The 7397-nt window shown below is 39.3% G+C and overlaps 1 long non-coding RNA gene across 1 annotated transcript; it reads left to right on the top strand.

The window, feature by feature from the left end:
- The first annotated feature begins 208 nt into the window (after positions 1-208).
- Positions 209-1189, top strand: LOC110796330 (uncharacterized). Its single transcript, XR_002535549.2, has 2 exons — positions 209-435; positions 909-1189. It is a non-coding gene; the product is annotated as an uncharacterized lncRNA (long non-coding RNA).
- The last annotated feature ends 6208 nt before the right edge of the window (positions 1190-7397 follow it).

A 7397-nucleotide genomic window follows, 5' to 3' on the forward strand; every position in this document is an offset into this window, starting at 1 on the left:
GTTAGGGTCGGATTTTTTTATTAAAAAAAAACCCGAACCGAACATGCGGGTAACCGACCCGAAAAGCGGGTAACCGAACCGACCGAAATTATAAAATTTAATTTTAAAAATATAAATAAATATACTTTTATATATTTATTCAAATCAATTTTTGTTTACAGTTTGAAATTTTTTGATTTTCCCCCCTAAATTTCCCCCCTAACTTTTCAAATACTGCATTACAGCATTACTACTCTAGCAGTCCAGCCCAATAGGCGGCCCAACCGACTCCAATACTTCAATTCCAAAGTAAAATTAGGGTTTTTACACTTTCAGTTTTCACATTCAACATTTCAACTTCCTCAAAACAAAGAGAGAGAAAGAGAGACCCTAAGCGAGTAACACTAAGCGTCGCTCTCCAATCTCCACCTTCAGCGATTTCATCCATCTTGTTTGGTAAGTTATTGATTGTTTTAATTTTGTTTCTGAGTTTTATGAATTTTAAGATATAAATGTTGTAGAATATCAATCGAGGTGAAGCACTAGCTTGTTTCCCCAAATTTTATTCGTACCTCTGAGCTTTCTCTATCCATTGTAAATTTGTAATCTAATTAAAATCACTTCATCTTCAATACCATAATGGCGTAATCACCCAATACTTTCATCAAATCAGCTTTTAATTGATTTCTCTCCTAATCCTTTTAACCTTTTCAATTTTCATTCATTTGATTAGTTCAGAGACAAAAGTCAGGAAGGTTGTGTCAATTTTCATTCATTTGATTAAATTAGTTTAGAGACATTTCGGTTAAGGTCTCTGTTTAATACAATAGCTTCAACTTTCAAGTGTTTCATCTCTTTTATTTATGTTGTTTTCAACTACAAAAATTCAATCCATTAGTTTCTAATTTAATTGTGCACTTATATCTCAGGCCATGGAGGAACACATGTCGACCTCTTCAACTGGAAGCCCCTCACTGCCAATTTGGAAATAGTCAAAGAGGAAATTTCTACTCTTCTTAGATCAGTTGGTACTTGGTAGTTGGTACACTGCTGACTGCTCATATGATATTCTGTCAATTCTGATGTAGTGATGTATGAACCATAGATTTACATAGGTGGTTTTTACAGTATTAAATATTTACAGGTGGTTTTTTTTTCATTTAACTAAATATTTACAGTATTAAATATGTACAAATTAATGTGACTATTACCTAGGGGTGTTCATTAACGGGTACCCGGATATTCGGGTACCCGAAAAGCCGGGTACCCGCTTTTGTGGGTAGTTAAAAAGTCGGCCCATGACCCGACCCGAAAAACTCGGGTATCCGGTTAGCGGGTACCCAATTATTCCGGGTCGGGTATAGGGTACCCGCAAAAATTGCGTACTTTATAAATTTATCCATTTGAAAGCAAGTAAATCCATCTAAATTATACAACTAGTTAGTATTCATACCAGATTAAAAAGTACAGATTATTGTTAACTGCTTTGATGATGAAAATAATAAATCACAACATATATGCACAAGTACCATTTTGTGAACCCACGAATACCAACAGCTCACAACAATATTAAAGAAAAATAATAATTCATTTCCTCCCCTTCAATAGTTTAATTTAGTAAAAGAAGTAAAAAATTTGTTCAGCTTACAAGGTATATTTCTCATAAACTAGAAGGGAAGAAATAAAATCTATTTCTTCATGGTAGCAAGAAACCTGTGTCTTGCGGGCTAGCCTTTATAGGCAGTAGATCTGGCGTAGTAGTTGCTCGTTGGTGGTTGTGGCAGGCCGGTTGATGGTGTTTGATTGGCGATTTTGTCGATGTCGATGAATTTGTGTGATAGATTTTTAGGTTTAGAGTTGGAAGAGAGAGAAAGAGAGCCTTGTAAGCTTTGTGCGGCACAAGCAACTGAAATGAAATGAGAAGTATACACGCTAAACCTACACACTTCCCCTTCATTTTTTATATTTTTTTTAAAAGAAAATATTCTTACGGGTTATCGGGTACCCGCTTAACTAAAAACGCGGCCCATACCCGGTATTTTCCCGGGTCGGGTACCCGGCCCATTTATTTTTGAAAAAATAGAAAACTACCCGGTTAATTTGTGCCGGGTCAGCGGGTCAACGGGTCGGGTAATGCGGGTCGGGTATTTTTGAACACCCCTACTATTACCCGACCGAACCGACCGGAAAGAACCCGATATCCGAAAAAGCGGGTACCGGTACTTGTGGATACGGTTTAGGGTCGGCTTTCTTGCAACCCGAAACTAACGGATACCCGAAATAAATTACTAACGGGTAACCGAACCCGCATTTGCACACCCCTACTCGTGTTAAATTTGCCACAAGGGAACATGATAGTACAATCTTTTTGCTGCGAGTTTAAAGCTACCAATAACGAAGCGGAGTACGAAGCCCTAATCTTAGGATTGACGCTAGCTCGCGACATTCACATTCGACGACTTGAGGTACGCTGTGATTCATTATTGATTATTAGTCAAATTAACGGTTCTTATGCAACAAAAGATTCCAAGATGCAAGCCTACCTTGAGACAGCCAAGGCACTTGTCAAAAAATTTGATTTGTGAAACCTCCAGCAAATCCCAAGAGACCAAAACACCCAAGTCGACGCACTAGAGAACCTAACATCAACCCAACCGGACTATCTGCAGTTCTTATTATCCACCTCATGCATCCAACCATCACAAAAGATACCTTCTCAATCAATGAAAAACCTTCCACAAGTCAATTACCAGCTCCCACATCATGGAGAGACCAATATATCCATTGGCTCAAACACCAACCAACACATGATACTATGATCCGACAGGACGACATCCAAAACAGCAACCAACCACACTCCATTTTCGTTGGTGTTCGGATGTAAAGTCGCGATCCCACCTGAAGTCGAGATTCCAATAGCACAGTACGGACTCATGACGGAAGATAGGAACAACTCAGTGTTGGCTCACGATATCGACACGGTCGACGAACTCAGGGAAACGACCAAGGTTAAAATGGCGTTGTACCAACAAAATATTGCAAGAAGTTACAACAAGAATGTACGAGTTAAGTCTTCCAGCAAGGCGACTAGGTGTTAAGGAAAGTCTTCCCCAACACCAAAGATCCGCGACGTGGAAAGTTGGCTCCAACACGGGAAATCCCTTATCGTGTCGAAAGACGAACATGTCATGGTGCATACGAACTGGCAGAAAGAGATAGAAAACCAATACCGAGAATCTGGAACGCGACACACTTAAAGTTGTATAATTTCTAGTCTCTAACTCATTGTGTACAAGTATGTTTCCTTTTTTGCAAACACCCCACTTGCAGAGATGAACAGGTCACTATTGCTAGAATTAAACCGACGACTCCGAGACGGGGGGCAACACGAACCCGTCACAATCACTACAAGAGGATAACACCCACGCTAGACGATTCCCATACCAGCTAAGTAACTCAACAATTTGATCCTCTCTTTTCTTATTTGTCCATTTTCTTACCATTATTGACTTAAGCATCGAAGGGCCGTTGGCACACCCAACGGCCAACTTTGACGCCTCTAGCTCGTCTTGCAGAACAAATAATCTTGACGATCCATCTTGGAACAACTTCAAGGCGTATACATACATTACACAAATCTTGTTGAACCACGGGAAACCATTTACAATTAAACTTACATTTACAATTTACATTTACGATTTACATCTAACAAATTGGGCCATACAAAATGCCTGGGAAACGTTGGCCAATACAAAATGCCTGGGAAACAAATTACATATTACAAACTTACAAATTACAAAACACAATTTAGGCCATAACAAAAACGCCAGACACATTACATTGTACATTACATATACATTGGAATACAGATTTACATAATTCTGCAGTCTACATCTCTTACTTTGCAGCATCCCTCCTGACAAGCTGAAGGCGTCGCCAAAGTCAGACACGAGGTACGCATATTGCCTGCAAAAACAAACACAACCCAAACAAATTTTTTTTCTGAAAACACAAGCAATTCACACAAACCCAGCTTAAAAATTAAAAAGTCCACAAATATTTACATGACTTGCCCCCTTGGACAAGCCCAAAAAACACATAAAAGACTGCCGCCACTAAGTCGAAACACAACCATAATACTTTTTGACCTCTTCAAAGGCCAAACACAAAAACCATTATTTAAAAACATCAGTAACCAGTCAAATTTTAACTTTTTTTTAAGGGGGTGGGGACAGAGCTGCTCCTGAGGATCTGTTGGACCTGCATTCTCCCCTTGTTCGCCATCGCCTGGTGCCGCCACCGTCTCGTCATTGGGGCTGGTTGCAGTTGCACCCTCCTCAACGTCCTCCTCATCGCTAACGGCACCAGGGGGGACATACTCCTCGGGGAATGCAGCGTTGAACCGGGCAATATCTTCCTCTGGAGTCCAGTTCACATGCCTGCCCGCCTTGAAGTCTTCCATCATCTCAGCCTTCATTTTTCAAGTGTAGTAACCAACACACTCGAAAATCCTCGCCTTGACTTTGGTAAGAGACGACTTCAGCTCGTCAACCTCAGCAGCCAGCGCCTCCTTCTCGGCGTTCAACGCAGCAATCTCAACAGCCCCCTTTGCCTGCTCCGCCTCCAGCATCTCGGCCTTGATCGTCGCCTCCTTGGCCACGTCACCAAGTCGACCGACCTCCTGCTTAGCTTTTTTCATGTCACTCTTCATTTTCACTAACTGATCTTCTATTGTTATGACATGATGGCGAGTAGCCAAAGAAGATTGCAGGGCCTATGTTGACAACAAAAAGAGAGAAGAAAAAAGAAGAAGGCATATCAGTCACCTTACGATGACATAAAGACGGCATACATTAATAAAAGCTGAGGCACTAAAGTAAAACATACCTTCCAAACATCCGAGATGCTCTCAAACAGTTGCAGCAACTGGGGACAGGGTCTCTTGACGCTCTCGGCTGACCAGCATCCACAAACGGTCAACTTCTGGCCAAAGCTGATGTTGTGGAGCACCTGCCGACCCGAGGTCGTCAGGGAACTCCGCAGTGAGCTTCCTCTTCCGAGTTGGAGGCGGCAGCTTGAATTCGGCAGGCAGAGACGCTCCAGTCTCCCCAGTCACCGTAGCATCGGTGGAAGCCTTTGACGACCTCCGAGGTGACACCAGAGTGACGGGCTTAGGTCGAGACACACTCCCAATTTTTCTTCTTAACCTTGTCCAGCGAGGCCTTCAACTCGGCATCTTCAGCAGACAACACCTCCATGTCGTCAGTCAGAGATACAACATCAACCAACGACTTCATCTCGTCAATCTCTAGCGGGACGACCTGCCGGCCCCTACAAAAACGGCAACCATGGACGACTCAGTCTCGTCACCCCATATCTTCTACTTATTTATTTTTAAATTACATACTAACGTTAATCGTGTACCTGATAATGTTGTCATTTTCTTAGGATTGGTTGGCATTCTTATCTTGCTCGTTGGTAAGAAGTCGGGAAGTTATTTTCCTTCCTTTTTGAAGATTAAACCCATTCTCTCCTTTGAGATTCTCGGAAGAATTCGAAAATGGGTTTGGGGACAATTGTTTAGGCGGTAAAATAACGTCCCCGTGACGTGGCAAGGTGGACCATTCAAAGGGTCATATGGAAGCCATCAAAACAACATTGAAAGCAAAGCTGAAATCAAGGGGCGGTTACAACTATTAAATGCATGGCTGAAATCCAGGGGAGGTTACAGTCATTAAGGCTAGGGTTTACATGCAATAATTCCTTGGTTTAATGATGGTTTTATGATTGGAATTCAACTACTCATGCATAAATAGCAGATTATTGTTCATTATAGACACGAATTCATACACTACCACACTTCATAATAATATACTACCCCTCTCCCCATTTCCGTAAGAATTTCATATCCTTGTTCTCATCATCTTTATATTATCTTGCTTATTCGCATTGTTAGCACCCCCTCCCTCCGACGGATTCGACCCTATGTAGAATTTGTCCAAAACAGTATGTTTAGGAGAGGTTTGAGGGACAAAGTATTTTTTTTAGGTGAAGTAGAGGTAGGTTTAACCTTTTGAAAAATCATGTTTGGAGAGGGAGAGGGTTTGAAGAGATTTTTGGGTTGAAAAGGCTAAACATAGGAGCCTTTTGCAATTAGAAGTTTGAGAAGTGAATATAAAATGATTACTTTGTCATAATATTGCCTAAAATTACAACTTTTGTCAACATTGACACCCTACATTATTTCCCTATTAAAAACGTCACTCACACTTGTTCATTTCGCCCCATTTAATAGATCAGTTTCTTGTTGTAATAAGTTTTATATTAGTACTTCAAATCACTTGAAACCTATTGCAAATATGCTTGTAATATTATTTAGTAAATTATTTTTCTATTTGCAAATCAAGAATTTATATAATTTTAAATTTTAAATTAAGAATATTTTTAAATATAAATAAATTTGTTTTATTTTTATTAAAAAAAATATAGAGAAAATAATTAACATAATAAACTATTTGCCAAATGCACAACTTTGACCACAAATTTCGTTAACTACATATTATAAAAACATTAATATTTTGAAAATATATATTAAGATGAAGCCAACAATATATTATATACTAACATTTGTTTTCATATACTAGAAATAAAATAGGGTTAAAATGAATTATGTGAATGGTGCAAAAGTCAATGGTCGAGTATTAAGGGACATGGGAGTATTAATTAGAAAAAAATATCCAACAATAAAATACGCTAATGTCCGTATTGGTCATTTTACATATTAAACAGTTACCATCTAACAACTAATTTTCAAAACACTTTTTTTGTTTGTGAGTTAAGGGAATAGGAAAATTATCATTAATAAATCGTCATACGACATCTACAACAATAATTAATTAGCCTTAAACAACATATAATCTAAAACATCAATATGAAATTCTTCATCCAATTTACTAGTATGCACGCTTCAGAACCGCTTCTTTCAATGACTCAACATCTTTAATGCCTAATGTAAGCAATTGAAATATGATCTTCATCTTGACGTTCTTGATATTCAACCAGTAATATTCTCCCCTCATACACATAGATCTACGAAATAACCTAAGAAAAAAAAACCAAAATCATGTAAGCCCCTTCAAAATTCGCTAAAGGAGGCTAGGGTTTGAGTGAGAGTGAGAATGGGGGAGGAGGAGTGGCGTAACATTACATCTAATTTTTTTGACAGGAAACTTCAGCCAATTTATTGATGAATGAGGGACTTGTCCAGGAGGACAAGAGGGGTAACATCTAATGGGTGGTCCTCCCCATACTTTGACCTCCTCCAAGTTGAGAGAGGTTTGAGCAATGGAATGGGCCACTCTATTACAAATCCTACTAACATGATTAAAAGAACAAAAAGTAAAGTTACATCTCATAGC

The sequence above is a fragment of the Spinacia oleracea genome, chromosome 4, assembly GCF_020520425.1.
Source record: "Spinacia oleracea cultivar Varoflay chromosome 4, BTI_SOV_V1, whole genome shotgun sequence".
Lineage (NCBI taxonomy): Eukaryota > Viridiplantae > Streptophyta > Magnoliopsida > Caryophyllales > Amaranthaceae > Spinacia > Spinacia oleracea.